Source organism: Parasteatoda tepidariorum, chromosome 10 (assembly GCF_982258835.1).
Source record: "Parasteatoda tepidariorum strain Cologne lab strain chromosome 10, Ptep-v5.0, whole genome shotgun sequence".
Lineage (NCBI taxonomy): Eukaryota > Metazoa > Arthropoda > Arachnida > Araneae > Theridiidae > Parasteatoda > Parasteatoda tepidariorum.
Window position 1 is genome coordinate 49,434,209 of NC_141764.1, and position 25,420 is coordinate 49,459,628.

The 25,420-nt window shown below is 28.8% G+C and overlaps 1 protein-coding gene across 3 annotated transcripts in view; it reads left to right on the forward strand.

The window, feature by feature from the left end:
• Positions 1-25,420, forward strand: part of Pde11 (Phosphodiesterase 11) — a 275,071-nt gene that overhangs the window by 138,609 nt on the left and 111,042 nt on the right. Inside the window, exon 1 of one of the 3 annotated variants that reach the window (XM_087154282.1) lies at positions 1,671-2,287. The exons of the other annotated variants lie outside the window; for them this stretch is intronic. The gene's annotated coding sequence lies outside the window, so the exon portion shown is untranslated. Of the gene's footprint in view, positions 1-1,670; positions 2,288-25,420 lie in introns of those variants that run through there. 3 annotated transcript variants of the gene reach the window in all.

Sequence of the window (25,420 nt, forward strand, 5' to 3'; positions counted from 1 at the left end):
ATTGGAAAAGCGCACAAGGCAGCTGAAACCAAATTTTAATATAAACTATAAATAAGACATAAAATCTTAATAATTAAATATAATTAAAAATAAAATATAAACTGAAATATAATTAAAGCTAAAATATAATTGAAACTAAAATATAATTGAAACTAAAATATAATTGAAACTAAAATAAAATATTTTAGTTTTAATTATATTTAATTATATTTTAGTTTATATTTTAGTTTTAATTATATTTAATTATTAAGAATGGTATTTACCCGTAAGTCATTCATTTATCTCTTATTTACGGAATAATTTTTTTCTATTTTGATCATAGGGGTATTTAATTAATTGGCTAAGAAGTAAAAGTGTTACTTGCTTATTTTGTTACTTAGTAATCACATAATATTACCTTGTTATTAATAACTCTATAAGAAGATATTTAGTAACAGTTTTACAATTATTAAATGGGAACTAAGCTATATTTTTATTACAAAAAATTTTTGATGGGATTTCCCAACACTAGAAGTCTCACCGATTGGCCAAACGTTCTATAGCCTAAAAGGCACGGGTTCGTATCCCACTCTAACCATAGACCTTTTCGGATTTGTGCTTTCAACTTGTCAATGAATAATAAGTTTTATTTGTCATAACCACACAAGCTAACATTGGTGTGTATAACAATAAATAAATAAATTTTGGGTAAAACGGCGCTTAGTCAGCGTTTGTAAGTAGAATAATGAATACAAATTAATCATTAAAACATTTTTATTGATATTAAGAACTAATTTCTCGCACTATTGCTAAATATTACTTGTGACGAAAAATATTTAACGAGTTTTTCCAGTAAGTAAAAAGAATATAAGAATTTCAAAAATAATTTAGTGGACCAAGAGACAATGAAGATTAAAGTGTATAATTTTTAGGTTTAAATATTTACAAATGATTATAATCGGAAAATAAGCCTTTGGAACGGATCCTGTATTAAAACAATATTTTTTTCTGATTATTGCTGTTGAATAAATTTTAAATGTGATGTAATAATTTAATTTAGTAAGTAAAAATTATTGTGAAAAAATCGTGGGGTTGCTGAACGAAGCGAGCAAGGGTCGGTGCCTCTGAGTATTTCACAAAAGATAGATTTATTGTTTTTGTATTCTATTCAAATAAAAAATATTTTATAACTAGATTATAAATTTATAAATTATGTATAGTTACAAAAATCTTGTAAACAGAAAAACAATAAAATATACCATATTTTTTTTGGTAATTAAAAAAAAATAATTCAAAAGTTGGAAATGACTGCAATGACGCTTTTAAATCGTTTAAATATTTTGCATCTGTATAAAAAAAGAATTGAATTAGCATCCCACAATGCATGTAAATTATAAAAATTGATTCATTAATATTTCAAGCAATTATTAGTTAGATATGTCCTTATCTTATTTCATTGTTCTTATAGATTTGGAATAACATTTTGTTAAACTGGGAAAATATTGTTTCTTTGTTAAACTAATAGATGAGACTTTTACCCTTTCTGTTAACGCCGATAACGATGCCTTCTTAGCTGAAAGTTAATCCTGGTTTTGCTTTCACTTTCCGTATACATACGGTTCGCTTTGGCGATAGAAATTTGGCGACATGTTATCCTCACAGCATGACCTGAAGCCACTCATTCCTCTTGCGCAGTCATTCGCTTGTTTGTGTTAGGGAAGCAGGGTGCAATTTATGTGAATAAACTCTTAATTGATTTAATTTTATAATGAGTATCATGATAATTATTAAGAATCGAAGAGTTTCTTTTAAATCGAGTGAAGAGTTGTGATACGAAAAGATTTGAATTATAGCCATCATATTTGAGGGAAAAAAATCGATTAAGTTTTTAGTGTGCTCATTAATCATTTATTGTTTACACACGTGTTTTCGAAGAAAGAACAAGGATGTAAATTGGCGGTGTAATTAATTTGAAATTTTTTTAATTAATATTTCGACATTTTGTTTGACATAAAAAAACTGTATTAGAATTTTAATTTATAAAATTTGTACAAAATTTAAAAAAAAAAAGCTGAAGATGACTTTTTTGATATTTTGTTCGCTGTCATAATCGTTTTATCATATCAGAATCATAAGTTTTCATCTGATATTGATTAAATCAGAACGCTAAGAAACTGTGATTAACATTCAACGTGAAAACAGTTTTTGCAACCTGGAAGAAGTGTTTTGAACAATTTTGTTTTTTAAATTTCATTGTTTTTCGAGAGACTTAAAACTGAATCTTGAAGAATAGGAATAGTATGACAAGGTAAGCAATTATTAAAATTTTAAGCAATTTTCAGAGCTTAAAAATTGTAATAAGCTTCCTTATCTAAATTTTTTTTACACTGCCAAGAGAAATATTTCTTTTCAAATAAATATTTTAAATTTGGGATATTATACATTTTATTAATTTTGCATGATAATACAATTTTAATAAATAAATAAAGTATTTGTATTGCGGCATACAAGGTAACAGGTTGGAGCCCAGAAACCATCTATGAATTATAGAGTTAATAGGGAGTTGCAATAATAAAATTAGAGTTAGCGGTAAATTATTTTTAATATTTCATATATCTTATGTTTACTAGTAAATAAAATGTGTTGTCAGTAACATCGATCATAATAAATATCGTAATAATAAAATATATCATAATAAAATAAATATCGATCGTGAAAAACATTGTAACAAATTGTAAAATTTTGTTTGAAACATATTTTTGGTACGCGATTTACATATTTTTCTACTTATCTAAAAAGATTACAAATGAGATGAAATTTATTTAAATTTAATAAATGTTGCTGTGAAATGAGTGTTGTATTCAAAGCTTAAAATTTTTTTATTATTTTAACATTTCTTACGAATTAAAATTGTGTGTTTAAACATATCTAAAGGAACAAAAAAATATACTAGTTAGTGTAGGCATATTTTTCACAAACACGACGCGAAAGTTTTAATTCAATGTATACGTTTTAAAATTTTTTAATAAATCCAAATTTAGTTCTTTAAATAAAGAAAGCTATAAAAATGATGATTTATAAATATTTTAAAAAATTTCATTTATTTTTTATATTTATACGCTGAAAAATATATGGTAAAATCTGCCAGAATATGGTGAAATTTACCGTGTTTCTGGCTGTATGAAAACATTAAAAATCTCGGTGATTTTCGATAAAATTAACAATATAAAATATGGTTTTCTAATATGCGATAAAATAGGATAAATGTGGTAAAATTTGGCATCTTTATCATGATATCTTAGAGCATGTCAAAAAAACTATTATTTTGATTAAATTTAATTTTCAGTATTGTATTTTGTACTAAATGTGTGCGTACTAAATGTTCCAGGGTGTGCAAACATCGATATCCCATTTTCATTCAGCATTTAAGTAATTAGCTAAATACTTCTCCAGGGAATCACCTAGTACTATAAATTTGAACGGAACTATAAATACTATACGGAATACGGATACTTGTAACGGAACTATAAATTTGAAAACCATGATATGAAGGGAAAAGTTACCAAATGAATGGCTTAAACACTGTATATTTTGGTTTTATTAACTATATTTATGAGATTTTTTTTTACCAGAAAAGTCATTAGTAAAGTAATTCGACCAGCGCATAAATTGCCTTAGAGTGATAGTGATAGGTGTCATCATAGTGAAGCTTATAGTGGGATTAAGGTGTAGTTAATAGATGGAACTCCATCTTGAATTTCGAAGCTAGACAATAAGGCGAATTTCTGGCACAACTGTGAGTGATTAATTATTCACAAAGTTAATTTTGTCACCTATATAATAAATAGTTGATTCTGCTACTGACAATTATCAAAGGAGTTTGAATACCTACAATGAAAATCCATTTAATGTACTCAAATGAAAATTGTATAAGAAGATATCAAAATTATATCTACCATATGTTAACGAATTTTTCAAGCTTATTAGATGGGGTTTTTTTTTGCGTTGAAATTCAGTCATAAAAATCGACTTTCTTGGGAAAATAAAATTTAAATTTACCAGCTACAATTTATTTAACGAAAACTCAATCTAATTTTACCAACTAGTAAAAAGTTAATTATGTCTATGCTGTTTGTTCAATAAAAAGACTATGTAGTTTAAAGAAATTTGAATAGCAACAATGAAAAGCAATGTAATGAGCAATAATGAAATTAGAAACATACATAGAAAACGTGAAATAAATTATATATACCTTCTGCTGTATGCCTTTAAATATTTCAGTATTTTTATTTAATCTCGTTAAGTGGTTTTTCCGTGTTATTATTCAATTCGAAAAACATTTTTCCTCTGAAACAAAATTGATTTGTTCTACGAAAACTATAAAATGGCGAAATATGTTTAAGGCAATTCAAAGAAGCGTTAGAATCAAATATATTTGGAAAACTTTAAAAATATTCTGCAAAAAAGAAAATTAATTAATTAATTAAATAATTAATAATTAATTAATTAATAAAACAAAAATTACCTCTGAAACAAAATTGATTTTACGAACTGCTATTATATAAAGTTGTTAGATTATTAAAGATCAAGAAAATCGTTATGTTACTGAAATAAATTACTTCCTTATTCCAACTTTTTCTTTTTTAAAGTTATACATCAATTCACATTTTTTACAATATGATTAAATTTTTTTTCCTTCAATGTAAAGTTTTTTTTCAGGTTGTGATTTTGAATTCGGTAAATTTACATACCTGAACTCAAAATTTATTTTAAAGATTAGATGACATTCCCCGATAAGATAATAGTGCCCGGAAAAATGTTCTTGTTTCCCTGTTTCTCAATTGATATTCCTTGTATCGTGAACACAATTGAATTGAAACAAAGTTTATTCTGCTTTAAAATAAATGAAGCTTAAAGTAATGCTTGAAAACGGTTTTGTCGCATATTGTCAATTCAGTTTTTTAAATTTACATCGCGCAAAGAATTTTGATTTAGAAAGGGGCCCTTTCAGGATGGAGACAATTATTAAAAGACACACCTGGGATTTGTGTCAGAAATTTTCTCAATGAATTATTAAGAATTTGCTTCATAGGAGAAAATAAAAATAAGAGAAAAAATACGTAAAAAAGTGGAAGTAAGCACCCAGGAAACTAGAGATGGAAACTAGTTCAACTAGAAATGGAAGATAAAATTCGATATTTTCTGGAACAAATAAAAGAAATAATTGATATTCCTTAATCTGTCTTCCTTATCTTTCGCCATTTTCAACTTGCTTTTCTCGAATTCGTCCCGAAATAATAAAATATAACGGGAAAATGGAAAACATTTTTTTCTATTTATCTCTGTTTTTCTATTTTAACTCTTGTCGTTAAAGTTTCCAAAATATTTAATATTATAAAGAACTATTATTTTCAGGCATTTGTATGACTTATTAATCATTAAAAATTCATTATCTAGCCATATTATGAAGAGTTTATTCACCGGAAAATGTTTTCATTCACTGGTATAAACTGTTTATTCATTTGGTTATCTTCTTTGTATTATGTGAGCCACCAAAAGAATAAAACAATATTATATATATTCTCCCTTACTTTTTAAAATAAATTGTGTTTTGCATCATATACGTTGGCATCTTCATTTATCTAAAATTATATATATCAGAAGTATTATAAATTAGTGGCCTGCGCCCCCTGCTCGCTAACGCTCGTCAACCACCGAAAATTGCTACGCAATCTTATATGGTTTGGCTCGCTACTAACTTAGCTACATTGTAAATGCACAAAATTCTAAGAATTCAAAACAATCATTCAAATCCATATAAAAACTTTTTTTTAAAAAAAATTACATCTTTTTAGTAAATACTAAGTCATTAAAATAAATTTGAATTCAAATAAATGACATGTAATTCGTTAAACCTATTAGAAATGTGCTATAGTATAATTCGTGATATAAATCAAAAATGGTCAAATAAATTCGTAATATATAAATTCGCGAAAAAAAGCGCTTTCGACAAAATACTAAAATAGAGATCTATCGACAAAGACTACTCACTTCTGCCTAGCTTAATAGTATGAGATTGCCGCAGCTGATGCTCTCTGGTTGTTTCAGTTTCCGTTTTTAAAAGCGCTATATGTTGAGTCACCTCAGCTAGATTTGGCTTGTGACATTTTTAGCGGCAATCATTGGTCGATTCACCGTGTAAGAGAAATAGTAACGTAAACAAAACAAAGCAAACGTTGCCACTGGCGGAAAAGAAATACAGCCAAAATTTGGGAGCCACGTAAGAGAATTATATATATTAGATTTTTTTTAACGACATGCTGTGTTTAATCTATCATGATCAGTTCACCTTGTAACGAATTCGGTAACTGGCAGAGATAAAAAAGAGAATAAGGAACTCCTTGTTCAATGCCGCGCGATTGTGTCACAATCGTCACACTAAACAAATTTTCAAGTCTCTGGCCAAACTCTGCCCAATGAAGAACGTCCCAAATATCCGGGTTACACTTTGTATCCGAAGATTCTAAGCAACAAACATATTGATTTTCTGGTAAATAAACACAAGAAGCTGGATTTGTTGAAATATATTTCAGGAAGAAACTGGTGTGGTACTCCAATACTTGTAGACTAACCTATACCTCTCTGATTAGACCAGTCTTAGAGCATGATTCCTGAATTTATTTCTGTGTGTGTGACACTAATTTAGCAAAATAAGAATGAGCTCAATCAAATTTTGCTCGTCTAATCCCTGTCGTGAAACTTAATTGCTCCTTAGATCTGGTGTTATTTGAATGGGATGTCCATCCTTTGAATCTAAGCAAGAACATGATACTTACTAAACACTATAGCAAGCTGAACAGTTACGGATATTATAATCGCCCATCCCAGTAATTTGACTAATGGAAGGAAACTAAAAATAGCCAGTCCTTTCTTTCGAATTCACTTGATGGATCTTTTGAATCAGGAAGTTGAGAAAGTTTCTTTGAGATCAATCTTTAACTCCTTTGAGGGCTTTCTTGGAGTATACTGAATTTAAAAAAAAGCACTAGCAACAGTAAAGATGTCCCTGTTGTCAGCTTGTTTTTGAGCAGGTCCTTAACAAAATCTCAGATATTGCTATTCAAATATAGTCATCAAACATAACTCTGGTAGTGGTGTTTTCGTTAAGGCCCCTGATTTTGATTTTAAAATTGATTACCCTGTTTTTGATTTACTTTGTAAAGTATTAAAATTTGTTGATTGTAGAATTAACAAATGCATATTAATTATCTCGGTAATCAAAGCAGAAGAGAATTAAAAGGCCATTCACCCCCAATATATAGGGTAAACATTTTGTAAATTTTATCACGTTAATATTAAAGATTTTAATATTAGTTTTTGTATTTGTATGCTTTTACAAAGTAATTGACTATAATAAATATAATTAATTTAATTATCCTTTTTTTATCACATTTATTAATTATTTATTAATTATCCATATTTTATTACAATTAAAAAGTAAAAGAATGCGAAAAATTCAACACAAGTTATCTTTTGGACAGTTCTAAGGCAGATAAATATTTCGTTATTTAAGTGTAGTAGATATTGTTTCATAACCAAAACGTAAAGAAATACTTAAAGAAATATCTTACAATGTGTAAAAAGTACAAAAAATTTTTTTTTTCATATCATAATTTAAATTATACACAATTTTTTTCGCATTTATGAGTTCACTTTTAATTTAAAAAAATACGAAATTCTGATTTCAAATGAAAAATTTTAATTCCTGCCATAAAACTTGAGTCTCACATGGTTATACAAAAGTTAAATAAATAATTCTCATGCACATGCCGTTATTTTGATTAGTTTCATGTTGAAGGCAGTCGAAGATATGCAGATCTCTTTTATTAATTAGAGATCAAATCATGTGATTTTTTCAATCCTTTAATAATGCACCGACAAGAGTATTATTTCATTTCGAAATTTGCTTTAACTACTTTTAATTATCACGCATAATTTTGCTGCAACTTTTATTTTTCTACTTTAAAATTATTTCGTGTTTTCATTTTTGCAAATTAAAATTGTAAATGACCAAGAATGTTTTCTTTTAGATTTAAACATTTATCTAAATAAACATCTTAAGATGAAAAAAAAAATACAAAAAAATTAATATAAAAATAATATCTTTAATTAATAAAAAAACTAGAAATACAAAAATATTTAATCTGCTGATTTTGAATTATTTATATTTAATCAGAATGTTTAATGTCACATTTCTTGTTTCCCCCCTCCCTGTCTCAATTTTACAAACCCTTTCCCCCCTCCAAACTTGGACGACTCCTGAGTTAGCTGAATGCTCACTAATGAATTTGATTTAAAAAAATTTATAAAGTGATTGTTAGAATAGTGACATACTTTCCTTATATCCTTCAGATGTAGATTGTACCAAGAATTTTAATAGAAAATCATTAATTTTGATATCGTTATATATACAAGCTTCGTTGCGGACTCTTTATTCCTATGTCACTTAATAAAGCTTTAAGAATTAGGTTTACTTTTTTTCGATAATAAATGATTTCTTGACCTTAAAGGGTACGATCCTCGCACTTTAACAAACTTTTAAATCATAATTACCATATTTATTTAAAGCATATGACAGTACACTAAATTCGATGTTATCCTTAATTTAACTTGCATTTTTTTTGATAACCCATTCAAGCAAATTTTGCCATGAATTTCCTTTGTAAGCGCAGAAATGTTTGATTCAATAATCGTAGTTGCTGTTTGATATGAATTTTACTTAAGAAACAGACAATATGTGTGTATTTTAATGTGTTTTTATTCCATTATAAATTAACGCTTGAGACATTGATATACAATTTGAAGAAAACTCCTTTATAGTTTTAAATTATTTAAAATTGCGAGTCTGTGAAGGTTTTTATTATGTTGTTGCTTCAATCTATCTTGAAAGTAAAAGTTAACTAAAAAGATAAAACTCGCTTACAGCGGTGATCGATCCTTGGTGAATTAATAAGGTCTTTCTATTGCAACGCTTCCTCATCCCGTGTGTAATGGCGAAGCTAGACAGATTCTAATGGCAAGATCTGATCTAAAAATCCAGGGGGCTTTACTCAGAGAATTGTTGGGGGTTTCACTTGGCGTAACTTTAAAGAAAAGTTACACGTTGTTCATTTACAAAATGCTTTTAATTTATTTATAACATTAGTAAATTTTGATATATTAGGAAATTTGAGCTTATATTTTATTAAATTTTTGTTAACTTATACTAATAATAGACAATTATACTAATAATAGTCAGTAGACGCACAAAAAGAATTATTTTTATAACCGTTGTTGAACAGCCGACCCAATTTTTGGGTTTACAACTTTTTATGTTCAACTCCGTAGTCCTGTAATTTTGACCCCAATCCAGAAAACAAAGAAACTCCTGGATCAAGTATTAGGAGAATTTTGCCTTCTTGGTGGACTTTTTGAAGGAACTAACCCACATTTGCATTAAATGGAGAGGAAAACCACGAAAATCAAAACCTCCCACGGTTAGCCTGACGGCAAGGCATGAACCGTCTGTCACTGAGGATATTTTACGTCAGCAGTGTGGTCGGTGCAAGCCGGATGCGAAATTGGTATCGAATAGCCATCGCTGGGATTAGAACCCGGTTCACCTCATTGGAAGGTGAGCGCTCTATCCTCTGAGCCGTCACTGCTTAAAAGAATTATTTGTAACATTTAGAGGTCCCCCAGAAAAAGTGGGGGCCCTAGAAGCCGGCCTCTCAGGCCTTACGATATATCAAGCCTTGTCTAAAGGCTCTTTCCAAAAATTATTAATCACTCATCTTTAATCTTTGTTTCATGCTTGAAATAAATCAATTTTCTACATTAATCTTAATTCACTATTTAAAATCAATCAGTGTGTTAAAGGGAGGTTATGATTTCTAATCAAGATTGCATGTAATCATGATTACTCGTAATGATAAATCATATTATACCTACAAATGAATTCTGTACGTTCAATCAATAATACAATAATGCAGACAATTGATAAAACTATCATACTGTACCATAGATATTAAAAATTATGATTATAGTAGATCAATCACAAATATAAGAAATCCAATATTAAACAGTAATTATCTGATGTTTAGGTTGCTTATAAAAGATCAATCACGACTACAAGTGATTCATTACTCTTTATATATCATTTATCTGTCATCAATAATAGTTGTTGATAATGCATTACAGAAGCTTTTAAGTTTTTTGGCAGTTAATGTTAAAACTTCAACTCAAGATGAGATAGTTCTTCTTTTCGCTTGTTTGTGCTGACAATAATATGTTTTACTAATTATTCTTGTTCTATTTTGCATTATTTTAGATTTCCTTTCCTGCAATATCATTTTAAATGTTGAACTTAATTAATCATTGCAAACTTCTTTTGTTATGTCATTTCATTTATATATATGAATTTTTGAAAATGTCACGGTTTGTTAAGAAATACGTGATTTATGCGGAATCATACTTTATCCAGGATACACGCGAACACTAAATCTAAATTTAGCTACCTGTTGTAAAACATGAATGCTGTCTTACATATAGCTGAACAAAAATAAATTTACTGAAATAGTTTATTGCATGAATACTGACATTTCGCATCTCCAAGTTTACTAAGTGTTATAGTAGGTTTGGAAATGTTTTAATTTAGTTATAAAAAAAAACAATGTCATCTTAAAAATTTTTTTAAATATGTAATCAATAATTATTTAATATAATTATTAATAATTATTTAATATAATTTTTTTGTATCGTTACCCCAGCGCCATCTACAGTATCGTTTTGTAACAGTCAGAGTCGCAATAAACAAGTTGACAGAAGGTTGTGGTGGTGCTCTCTCTCTTGTATTCCAATGCTAGCATCTGCCAGATTTAGAAAAATTACTTTTCTTAGTTCTTACCAGCGATAATACAGTCCGTTAATTAGAAGTGAAGATTCATGGATAAATTACCCCCCTTTCGTTACCCCGCACCATCAACATAGTTATTTAATTAATAAATTATCTAACATAATTATTATTTAATATAATTATTTTAATATATTTTAAAATCATTATTTAATACATTTTAAAATAATTCTTTAATATTATTTAATATAATTATTATTTAATATAATTATTATTTAATATAATTATTTTAATATATTTTAAAATCATTATTTAATATATTTTAAAATAATTATTTAATATAATTTATAATTATTTATTATTATTTAATATATAAAGTAATAAAATAACATAGATTTTTTTCCTTTTTTAAATCAAATTTTTGCTCGAATATTATCGAATCTTTTTTTTTTCGTTTCTTAAATCAAATTTAGTTGAGTTAACCATTTGAATAGCTTACCTTAAATCGAGTCATATCATTTAAGTTTTGGCCCCATATAACTATTTCTAGTGCTTGTTGGGCTATCTTTTAATCATTTTACAGTTATTCTTTTTTTATCAAGCATTATTATATCCGTTACACTCACAGTTTTGTAAACTATAGGTTTAAAAGAATAAATAAAATTTATTTTGTAATTTATTTGCAAAATTTATTTGTTAACTTTTATGTTGAAATAATTTATTTGCGGGCGATAATTTGAACGACGCATACAAAACATTAGATCAATTAAAAAATTTTTTTTAGTTAAAACTATTTTAACATGAAATTAATTTCTACATCTGTAAAATTAAGCTTCTGTTTTCATTTCTCGTCCTTGAAGACATCCGCCCGTATGAAGTTTATTGTGTAATTTCCATCCTTAGCTTTTAATATTTTTTTACAAACATTGAAAAATAATAATATGTCATGCAACGCGTTCGTTAGGTTAACTAATTAATGTGTCTTTTTTACTTTGTTATGCATACTATTACTTTAAAGAATTTTCTTAGAATAATTTGAGTTTAAATTATCGACTCAGGTGTAGATGAAGAGCCGAATTTTGAGTCGCACGCCTACACGGATTATCTTTTTTTTAAATTCCCAAACTTCCTGTCATTTTTTCATCCGGATCTTTAAGGTCATATCGCGTCGAATTTTGCTGAATAGCGGATTAGCTTGTATTTTAATTAACTTATAATTGCACTATTTAATATCATCATTTAAAGTTTATTTATGGAATATTGTTAATATTTAATCATTTAACTTGACGCGTTTAATTTATATTATTTTATGTTAGTATATCTAAGGAATTATATCTTTATATCTACATAAAAGTAAATTTATTCCTAAAATATGAGTGAAGTATTTTATTTACTCCATGATTTTAAAATAGAGAATTGTTTTTTTTTTCTGTTAATTTATGCCATTTATTTATTTATTTTTAATTTATTATTTCTATTCTTCGTTAATCGTAGTATTTTCTTAACTAATTTGATCGTGTGATTTGATTTCCATGATTTTTATGTAAGAAATTATTTATTTATTTAAGAGTTTTAATTTATGTCATACATTCGATTTCAATTCTTTGTAGCTCGTAGTATCTTTTTTTTTAAAACTGATTTGATCATGTGATTTTATCTACGTGATTTTAATGTAAGAAATCGCTTCATTATTTAACCTTTTGTCCACATATTGTACTAGCCGTTAGCAAAATGCTAACAATTTTAATTTATACCATACATTCGATTTATATTTTTGATAACTTGTACTATTTTTTTCACTAATTTGATCGTGTGTTCCAAGTCAATTTTAGTATTTAAATCGATCGTATGTGTAAATTCCATTTTTTAAGAGTTTATTTTCCTAGAGGTTATTTCTAATGTTTTATAGGCCATTTGAGGGCGATTTTATAAAAAAAATTTTTAAGTGAATATTTTCTTGGAACTGACATTAAATTATTGAAAAGAATACTTTAGTATGCATTCAGTAACCAATACGAATAAACATAATTGAAATTTTTTTAAATTCTAATAATACTTACTACATTTTTATTTTGTTTGATTTTTTTTAACGGATCTTGTACTTTTTGAAGAAGTTATTGTGATTTCAAGCATGAAAAAAGCTATTTTAAGTTTATTACTGGTAGCTACACTGGTTATCATAAATTAAGGAAAATTCACAAAAATCGCGATAACTCAAGAAATTACACATGGAATTTTATGAAACTTACCCACAATATACAACACATAGTAAGGTATTAAACAACATAAAAAGAAATTATCAGACATTAATAGTAGTATAGAAATTAGCACATGTATAAAATAAACAAATTGGAAGTATCGGTTTGCAATAGAAAAAGTACCTTTAATATGGAATATGATTGCCTCTAGAAGCAATACAGCACAAACAGCGATGTGTGATGCTTTCAATTATGCGGTCTATCAGTTCAATAGGAAGTGAGAGCCATTGCTCTTGTAAAGCAGTTGCAAGCGTGGCAAGGGTCTGAGGGGGCGGATTGATGGCAGATACACGCCTCCCTAGAGCATCCCAAACGTGCTCGATAGGATTCAAGTCCGGGGATCGAGCTGGCCACTCCATGCGAGTAATTGTTTCCTGTTGAAGATAATCATCAACAATGCGAGCTCTGTGTGGTCTTGCATTATCGTCCTGTAACAGGAAGCAATCACCAATTGCCCCGGCATATGGGCGCACATAAGCATCAAGGATGTTGTCTCGATAAACCTGAGCATTCACGGTTCCCCTTGGAAAGACATGGAGGTATGTGCGCCCTCCTAAGGATATGCCTCCCCAAACACAGACACTGCCTCTTCCGTATGCATCTCTTTCACGGATGTTTGATGGATGATAACGGGTCCCAGGTTCTCTCCATATCAAATAACGTCTACTGTCACTTTCTAGACTAAACCTGGACTCATCCGTAAAGAGAACAGGCCTCCATTGATCTGACGTCCAGTGGACATGTTGTCGGGCCCACTGCAAACGGTCTCTCCTATGGCGTGATGTGAGCGGCACGCAAATGGCTGGTCGTCTCGCATACAGACCACCTTCGTGGAGCCTTCTGCGCACAGTTGACGTTGACACCAACCTTCCGGTGGCTGCAGCAAGAGAGGATCTAAGATGTGTCGGAGTAGCGGTTCTATTCCTGCGTGCACTTAATGTCAAATATCGGTCATCGGCACTGGTCGTAACAGTTGGCCGTCCTTGACTGAACCTCCTAGATGCCGAATCTGTGGTTTGAAATTGCCTCCAAAGTCTATGAACCACAGATGGACTCACATTTAGCCATCTGGCCACTTCTGATTGACTCTGCCCTGCCTCTAGTCTCCCGATGGCTCTCCATCGTAGTTCTTCAGGCAAATGATGCCTAGAGGTCATTATTACGAATTGGCTATCTCAGATTTTCAATGTCGCAATCACAGTAAAATTTGTGTGCTTTCTCTCAAACTTGGACTTTTATGCTCCAGGCAGATGACGTAAGCCGAGTGCAGCGCCACTAATTTGCATATTGCAATTTTACTCAACTACTCTTAGTGGACAACATATGCAAATTTTGCACGGTTTGGCTTACTTTTGAAAGAGTTATCGCTATTTTTGTGATTTTTCCTTAATTTATGATAACCAGTGTATTAAGTTTTATTTTAAGTTAGGCTCGAATTGCTGCATAATGCAATGTATACTGAGAAAAAAAGGATGGTCAAAAGTACCTGTATATCGTAAAATTTACCGAGTTTCTGGCTTTAAAGGAACACCGAAAAATTTCAGTAATATTTACCAAAGTCCTTTGGTAATGATTTTGGTAAAATGAATAAGGAAATATGATTTCATAAATTGCGATAAAATTTGGTTTATGTGCTAAAAGTTGATAGTTTTATCATGAGGACACAAAAACTTATTCAGTAATCCCGCAGTGAACTGATAGTAAAGACGAGATGACACGGTTCCCAGTAGAACACCAAAGTCAATCATCATTGGTTGCTGTCAGGTAGCGGGTGGGTGACCACTTTGATCAGTCTGCTTAGAGACCAAAGGGTGCGCAGTATCGGTCCTCGTTAAACTGTAAGTGCTCGACTTCGCGCACAGGTCGTCAGGCTACCAAAACAGGGGATCCATCCCCTCTGCAGAGGATCAAAATTGATGGCATGTCTTCGGATCATCCTCAGGGATGTTTCCCAGACCGTCGCCAATAGCTTATTGTGCCTCCAGTGCGACGTAAATAAAGTACCTGCCTACATTTATTCAGTAATTTACTTTCCAGTTTTGTTTTTTTTACTAAATGTGTGGTAATAAGAACTGTAATTTTAAGAGCCAGAATTTCTGAAAAACCGTTACCATATGAATGGAAAATTTTTCAAATGATTGGTTTAAATACGGTAAATTTCGGTTTTATTATTCCCCCTATGTTCCAGTTTAATTTTGAATACCGACGTATTTTGTCGTAATGTTGCGGATGGAAAATATAATTTTTTCTAATTATTGAATTGAAATTACTAATGAAATGAAACAGGCTACCTAAAGTTTTTTTTTCCTTTCGCTGAAATTTAATTAATTTCTCCTCTATTCTGGGCCACATTTTCTTGAATATGCGCCAAAGCTCAACATTGATAAGATTCTGTTTGTCAAAAAAGAACATAAATATGTAAGAGTGAATGCGTTGGAGTTCTTTTTGGCATAGTAACATCATAAATATCGATCACTTTTGACAGGTTTGTATTCTTTCTGTGGACATGAGTTTATTACTCTATTCTCCCTGGGAGTTGGCGAAAACAAAGACAGCTTTAGTTAATTTTTTTTTCAAAGCTTCATTTTAATCAGGAAGAATTAGTTTTTTTTATACATGACCATCTTCACTATCGTGAACATTTGCATTATTGGTTGCTTAATGAATTGTACAAACTATTTGAATTTATGCCTCTAATCATGATTGCAGAATAACAATTAGTATTTTTCATGCTTTATTGGATGAACTTAAAAGTAATTGATATTGTATACGCCGATTTGGACATTTTTATCTGACTAAGTTAAATTTTCATGTTTTCATTGAAAATAAAATCTATGATTCGATAGATAAATATCTCTAAATTTCAAGATTTTAATTATACTTTGCAGGGTCTTTATTAAAATTTTCCAGGACCATAATGCTACTTGTCAGTTAAATTAAATTTGCCCTTGAATCATAAATACAGCTTTAAAGTATTTAATTTTACTGGTTAATGATTTGTAACAAAAATATAAATTTGTAAATCTCATAAATATTTAGAAAAATTTAGATTTCTATTTAAAACATAGCATATATAAAGCGCAATAACGTTAAAATATATTGTAAATGACAAAATTAGAGATGCACTAAATGAAAGTCAAATCAATTTCAATTAAAGTATTAAAATTCGTGTTTTAAATGAATGTTCTTTTTGGCCAATAATATTAAAAAACTTGTGGACAAAATAATAAAAATAAAATATCTGAAATTCGGGGTTTTAAACAAACGCATGCTCAATTATAGTGAAAAACCAATCGGAAATTGCGAAAACCACATGGCTTGCAGTTCTGTTTACTACGGTGTTTCTCAATACGCGGGACATGTCATATAACAACGAACTATTAATATCAGAGCTTTAAGCAGCTAATTAATTAACAGCTTATTACGATAAACTAAGCTGTTTACGAGAGACTAAATCAAGTAATAACACAGCTAAGTACGTAATAATAATCTTAATTAGTAGTTAGCATTAAGTTTTACGGAAGAAATGAATGATAAATGCTACCTTAGGGGGAAATGCAATTAATTAAGACAAAGTTAAATATAATCAATAGCCAAGCTACTTGTCCTGGAGGCCCTTGAGGTTTTTGGTAAACCATCTTGTGGTGGCATTATTTATTGACGCCTGCATGCAATTCCGTTTAAGATTAAAATTATTTACTTTCCCTCATCGCGTTGAATGTTATGTCTCTATACCGAACAAACCTGACAGTGTTGTTACATTTGCTGTTTCGTGCGACGTTTCTGATTATCCAGATTGTGACACTTTTGACACCGGTCTCTACTCCAATGCCAAATTTAGCCATTCAGCGGTATTCAGTACACTTTCAAGGTGTTATCGTTCCCCGCGATGATGAGTCTCATACGGAGAGAGAAAAATCTTTTAAAATTAGCCTACTTTATGGTAATACAATTTCTGGTAAAAAAAAAAACATGAGTTTGGTTAATAAAACCAAAATACAAGGTATATTTAAACTATTTATTTGGTAACTTTTCCGTTCATATGGTAATGATTTGACGGAACGTTTGGTTTCCAAAATTATAGTTCTTATCGGGGAAAAATACAAAACTGTAATGTAAATTTAAGCAAATAAATGATTTTTATGCCATGCTATAAGATATCATGATAAAATTAACAAATTTTGCCACAATTTGATCACACATTATTGAACCATTATTTATTGTTAATTTTACGAAAATCATTTTTGCCAAAGCGCTCAAGTAAAAATTACCTAGCTATGTGGTGTTCCCATAGAACCAGATACACACGGTAAATCCTATCATATTGTGGTTCTTTCGACTATACTTTTTTTCTCAGAGCAGTATCGAGTCACCACTCTTTCCATAGGAACCGATTAAAGAGCAACCTCGCAAGTAAATTTTTTTTCTTTTTTTTTGCTCAGAAGGAACTTTGAAGTTTAATGGTTTACTCATCAATTCGCAAGACGGGTTTCAGAAAAATTAAAGTGGTAACAAAACTGAGTCGTCCCAAATCTTGATAATTTAATACGGGAAAGGTGCATAATATGTGATCAGGGGTCTGTTTAGAAGAAAACGGACCCTTCACAAAATATCTTTTCATAAAAACGGACCCTTCACAAAATATTTTAACATAAAAACGGACCCTTCACATAATGATTTTTCTTTTATTCGGATCCTTCACAAATTTGTTTATCTTCATTATTGTTTTGTTAATCGAATAAACCCTTCCCAGGGGCGAAAACAAGAAAGATGGATGCAAACGAATTAAGTTTTATCTTCGGCAGACGCTTCTTTCATTATTCGTCTGAAATGAATATTCTGCGCTCAGCAGTATAGGCTAAATACCAAATTTTTATATGTTGCATTTCTAATTTTGAAGTAGCAATTGCTGTTTATTTTTGAAAATTAAATTTTTTTTAATTATAATTTTGCAGTGTTGAGCATAATCTTGTATCTATTTACAATTAAAAAACTGTTTGAAAAAGTTTTTTGCAATAATCGGACCCTATTTGCACAAATTCATAAAATCAGGACCCTGGTTGAAAGAATGTGACTTAACGTTTATTTTATATTCACAAATTACGAGTAATTTTTTCACAATTTTACAAAAACCGGACCTTTCACAAAATGTCTGGACAGACCCCTGGTGATAGTTCTGTAACATCCAACAGCCCTAATGTCCCCGAACAAGAAGTTGAACACATACCAAATTAATCTGAAACATGTGTGAAAGTTGTATGAAGACGACATAGAGGAAAGAGAATCCTTCTATCGGCAATATAATGCGAAGATGTCTGATGTTTGAAAAAATTTCCTTTGTTGAGTATATAGTTTTAGTTTTAGTTAAATGCAAGTGAATACTTTGTTATGTTTTATATGCTATTTTCTGTTATATAATTGACTTAGAATGACCGTGGTCCACGATTATGACAATTAGAGTTTACGTATTTAATACGGTTTTGGTACTATCTTGTGATTGCTTAAAATTAGAACACCTATGTAAAATTTTTATTTATTTATTTATTTCGGAATTTTGGTAAATTTTACAAATGTTGCCGATTAATAGCGATTTATACGGTCACGTGTATCTTAGGGGTGATAGTGATGTACAGCTTTATAATTGCAATGTTCTAATCTTAATTTTAAATAGAGAGTATCATATTGTTTTTCCCCTTCACATTTGAGACCACCATTATATTTTGCTTAGAAACTATATCTGTATGAGAAATGTGTTCTATCTGACCACCAAACGTTAAAGTGATATTCTCAAAAAGAACATTTCTGATAGCCTTTGCATAAATTTACTACCATTATTAAACTTTTCTTTAGACCACTATTAAACTTTCCTTGCTTTTTTACACAAGATATAGAAATAAAAATCGTGCAATTGCAGGAATATAATAATGATTTTTATAATTTCTAATATTTTCAGCTCTAAAACTGTTATATAATTATTTCTTAAACAGTTAATGCTGCTTATTATGTTACTTATACATTATAAGTAACATTATTATGCTATTGCTAATGTATTGCAAAAAATAACTATTATGTTATTACAAATGTTACTTATTATGTTAAGATTAAACACTGGTAGATATGTAAGTCCATTAACTGTTTTTGGTACAAAAACCCCATAGACACCAACAAACAAATAGTAGTAATCTAGTGTTTGTGCGTATCTATTATACGATCTCGATAATGGACACCCACATGAACAAGAAAGCAAAACGAAATGTCCTGCAACAAAAAGGACATGATCATTTAATATGTTTGTGATCGCCACTATTTTTTATGTCGCAAAAGCTGTTTGAGGTGAAATGTTGTTTTATCACCCTAATACAAGAGAGACTTATTCAGAAGGTTAGCAAATATTTATTCACCATAGCTGTTCTATTTTTCCTCCAGACTGTTGCCAACGTATAAGAAATAGTTTATAATCATCTTGCTTAATTGATTCATTATGGATTAAGAATAATACTACAGAGTTTCCTCCATGGTGAATAAATATTTGATAACCTTCTGAATAAGTCTCTCTTGTATTAGGGTGATAAAACAACACTACAATGGTAACCTCTGGACGTGATATGAGCTTGCCAACATTGATGGACGGTCCACATTAAACAGTTGATTTGCTTAAAAATATACTGCTAAAAAAATAAATAAATAAATAAATAAATAAATCCGGAGAAGTAAATAAAGTTTCCCGGTCAATAAACAATATTGAAGAAGAAAAAAAATGAGTGAAATGCTATAAACAAAAATAAGAAAAATTGTTAATAAAAGTAATCGTTCATCGAATTCTATCACAAATAAAATTCTGGAAGGGGGTAATGTGGCGTAACTACCACTACAAATATTAAATACCAAATCACTAGTATATAACGTATGTTAACTCGATTCTACCTGGAGGTACCTTTTGATAGATGAAGGTTGACATAGTCGAAAATTAAATCCCCACAGAGGGATGTACCCTACTAAATAATCGGAAATTAAAGTGATATATTAAAAAAAAACTGTTATATTATGTGAAGGCCTATGATAACTCAGATTTATTGCATAAAATATAAAAAGAAAAACAAAACATGTAATATAAAAATAATTATTATACTTTTTAATATATTTTATAACCCTAAAACTGTTTAGAAAATATCAATTTACTCTTAGGAAAGCAAACGTCCCTCAGTCAAGTCAGGACTACTAGTAGATAGATATATTATGCCACTAACTGCGGTTGCAAAAAAAACACAATATCCGATAATAGACACCCACAAACAATGGTAGCAATATATTCATTCCCTGTTACGACGAAAATAAGTTAGGAAAACAATGCAAATATGCCATGTTTCTGACAAGATTTATATTGCTAGCAAATAATTTATTCAATTTAGGTTTATTGCATTTGTAGTTGTTGTGGTTTTATTTCTATTGTAATCTTATACATAAACACGGTGCTTATAGCAGCAAAAGCAGAAAATCTATTTTAAGAAAATATATGATATTTTTTTTATTTTAACAAATATGAAACGATAGTTCAGATGACGAAGAAAAATGTCCTATTGGTAAATTTCAATGGATTTCGAATTTTTAAAATTCGCTTATCATGTTTGAAAAACTTAAGATGGTGTCGTGCTGTAGCATTGACGACTCTTACATTTTGGTCTCGTCTAGGATTGCATGTACAAAAACACGCCTTTTTTACGGTGGATTGAAATTTAGTCAAGAGAACTGTACAAAAAAATCGGTTATTTATAATTTGCATTTTTTGTCGTATCTTTGAAACTTCTGATTAAACGATTTAAAATTTTTCTTAAAGATAATTGTACGAAAAATATTCTTTTTTATTAATTATTTTTAATAATTTATCCTGATAAGGGTTGAAATATTCTTGAAGTAAAAGATAATAAAGAAATATTAGAAAATAACTTAATTGACAGAAAACAGTATCAGTATATTTTCACCAACGTCTTGAACTATTAGGACTAGCACTGAATGCGTTAAAATCCAATTATTAAAACAAAAGATATTAAGGGTGGTATTTTTTTTTTTGGCTTGATACATATAACAGATGTAAATATTATTAGCTTGGATACGTGTTAATGAACGTAATAAAAATACAAATTAATTTATTTTGAAAACTACTTTGATTTTTAGCACTCAACAGACAACTATAAAGTGAAATCAAAAGTCACCACTTTGAAATTTAAAATGCTTTATCTTACTATATCGTTACAACATTATTGTATGATTATTTGTTGTTATATGGTAATATTGCGTAATATATTTTAAATAAATTAGTGCTTATACTAATTTAAATAGCTTTTTAAACTACTCGGAACGCAAAAAGGTTGAACTATAAATATAAAATCAACACTTGACTGTTAGTTAATTTTAAGATAATAATATTTACGATAAAGTTATTCTAGTGATATTAGAAGAAATGAAAGTGCTTAAACGAGTCCATAATTATACTGGAATTTGTTTTAAAAAAAGAAAAAACATAATTTTATGGTGAAATTATTTGAAATTCATTTTAATTAAAATTAAGTCTTAAGTAATAATATTTACTTAATGATAAATGTCTTGCAGTTTTTGATTCATTTTTGATTCTTTAATGTTAAGGCATGTTTCCCAAAATAACACATTCTTTAAGCAGGGAAGATTTTCTGCCAAAGTGGAAAAAATCTCCACGGATAAAGCAGTTTTTTTTTCTCAACTCAAGTCAGAAAAAAATGGAAGAAAGTCTTTTTTAATATAGTATTATCAAGCTTTAAATTTAAATTCTAAGCATTTTATGAATGCTATATTGTTTTAATAATAATTGAAATAATCGCTTTCAAATCTTTTTTAAATAAATCAAAATAAATAAAGCAAAAATTGGAAAGATAAATATATTAAATACTTTCTTAAGAAATGAAAACAATTTCTTTCAATGTTTTACCTCAAGGAGTTTAGTAGAACTTTATTTACAATTATACAATGAAACTTTAAAACATATTCATCAAATTATATATTACTGAATTATACTACAAATCACACATTGTAGTCATATTAATAAACATCATACTATTTTTAAACCAAATGCTTTTAAGTATGAATACTGAAAATTATTTTTAGATAGTATTCTAAATATTTTCAACACAAACTGTATTTTCACATACCTAAATCACAAAACTAAAAGTTAATTATAATTTATAAAATTAACTTAATTTTTAACAATTAATTTTTGTACATAATTACTGAATATTCATTTCCCAATCAATGATTAATTTTAAAGAAATAAAATAAAATAACAGTTTTAAAGCTTTTTAATATTTGAGCAATTTTAATGTTCTATTAAAAATGTAAAAATATATGTTTTTTAGAATAAATGTTACCTCCTAGGTGTTTTTTTACCTTATACTTACCTTTTGATAGCTTTACAGTATTTAACTTAAAAGTTAATAATGTTTTAAATATAAGGAGTAAAACTAATTTAATTAAAATAGTTTTAAGCAAGTAATAATAGTTTTTGAAATAATGTTTTATCTAGTAATTTTTTTAACTTTCGTTGTATTTTTAGATAGTATATCTTTAAATAGAATATTCAGTAAAACATATATATCATATTTATCTAAGTATACAGTTCGCAAAGTAAAAAATTAACCACCATGATTAATTTTTGATCTTATGGTGGGATCTTCACATTCTAGGACTTAATGATTCAAGGTGATGACTTCAAATATGCAACTTAATTTGTACGGACGATATTTTAAGTAGCGAAATCAGACATAAAAATAGGTGAAATATAAGAGGTTTAGAAATATAAGGGGTAGCTGCAATAGTTTGGTCAGAAGAGCATCCAACGTTTGAACCTCTCAATGTTAGTTTTATTTTTTTGCGTATTTTGCCATATCTAGAGGACTTTTTAAGTGAATGGAAACATTTTTGCTCACAATTATAAAATTCGCTTATAAAAAGATAATTCCATGCAAAAAATAATTTGTAGTAAATATTTATTATTGTATTTAATAATAGTCGAAACCTTTCGAATTGTAAGGTATTAAATTTTTGCACCATTTTCAAGATTGCAATTTTAAATAGCAAAATGCAAAATTTGAGCGAAATTGGTCGAATATTTCCTGAGAAATCGAATTTTGAACCGGGCTATTTTCCAAATTTGTAACCTTAGTCAGGTGATAAAATTAAGCCGTATTTCTGTTCAAGTTTAGTCAAGTTTAAAAAAAAGAATTAATTCGCCCTATAATAAGGCTCAACTTGGCACCCTGTCAATGTTGCACTATATTAGGTACAGCGCGATCAAAAATTTCTAATGTTGTATAATGATGTTTGATATATATAATAATTTTCTTAATTTTTTCATGTTAAATTTGCAGAGGTTCAATGTGTTCAATTAATATGGTTCAATGTGGTTCAAAATTTCTAAAGCTGTAAATGTATGTCTGAAACATTTCATTATTTTCTTCACTTTTTTCATGTTAAGTCTGTGGCAGATTTATGGAATATTATTAGTTTCAGCTTGATTCAAAATTTCTAACTCTGTATAATGATGTCTGATACATTTAATTAGTTTCTAAGTTTTTTTTTCATGCTAAGTTTGTTGCAGATTTATGCGTTATTGTGGTGCAACGTGGTCCAAAATTTCTAACGCTGTAAATGCATGTCTGAAGCATTTCATTATTTTCTTCACTTTTTTCATGTTAACTCTGTAGCAGATTTATGGAATATTATTAGTTTCAGCTCGATTCAAAATTTCTAACTCTGTATAATGATGTCTGATACATTTAATTAGTTCCTAAGTTTTTTTCATGCTAAGTTTGTAGCAGATTTATGCGTTATTATGGTACAACGCGGTCCATAATTTCTAACAGTTTATATAATGTTAAAGTCTAAAACATTTAATTATTTTCTTAAAATGTTGTAAAACTTTTCCGTTCAAAGTAAATGTTTAAAAATGTTTTTTATTTTATTTTTTGTTCTCCTCTTTTCAATTGATTATTTTTTTCGCAAGTGCTTAACGCACATTATTTGAAACAAAACCTAAAACCCATCTACGCTTCTTAAATGTTTAACTCGCTTTTAGCTTCCCTAGGGCTTCACTTACTTTCCTCTTAATCCAATAAAACGAGCGGCAACTGGGTAATTCTATTCTCTTTTAGTGAAGTTTAGCCAATAGTTTCCCGGGTACTAAATTTATTCTGCTATTCAATTGAGAATATCTTTACGTAATTGTGGTATAGTGCATTTCCGTATTCCCAGTTACCTCAGAGTATTAGTCTTTTCGTTAATTTATTCTAAAAATTTTATCTAGAGTACTTTTACTCTGAATAAGAGCGTCATCATTAAATAGAATTCATACACTTTGAAAATGGTTTCATTTAATATATTTCATATGTATGGACATTCACTGTTGGACGAAATCTAGATCACTGAATTAATTATTTGCCTGAAACTGCTTTCAGCCATTAGAACTCTAATATTGACAATGAGTTTCATTATTAATAATGGCGTCTGGAAAGTCATTTTATATTATACTATGTTTTAATGAACGAGCGAATGTTGTAATATGAATAAGTTATTTTATCTGAACGCGCAACGCAATTAGTGGGGATTTTTTGTGTTATTTTATAATGTTGGAATTGTTGATCACTGTGCATTTCAAAATAAACATTTTGTAACTAATATTTTTTAGTGGAAACGCAATTTTATAATGAATTTGTTTTGAGCTGGTAGAAGTTATTAAATATATATCAGATTCGATTCATCACGTTATTAGTAAAATGTAGGAAAATATCTTTTCTATGGAATATAATTTATAAAACGTGCATTTGAAGTCATATAATAACACGAAAATTAGTCATAGATAATTAACTTTTTCTTACTAGACATCTCGCGAGTTAGAACAAAAAGCGTTAAATTTCCATAATTATTTTTCAAAATCACCCACCACACATATTTTTTGTAAGAGTAAGGGCGTCAAGCTAGTATATACTTGAATATGTTGTTCTGTAACGTATCTGGAGCCAGTGTTGCCAGAACTTAAAATTAAAAAGTAGTGAATGGGAGCTCCAAAGGTAGCGGATTCAAACATTTTGTAGCCCAAAAAAATACGTTTTATATAATATATACTACATTTAAAAAAAAAGGTATAATTTCAATGCATCGCGCTAAAAATTTCGCCGAATTCAATATTTTGTTTCAACTCAAATTAAAGGTCACGTGATTTATTTTTCCAGAAGATAAACGGTTAATGATGGTTGGAGTTAAGTATTTT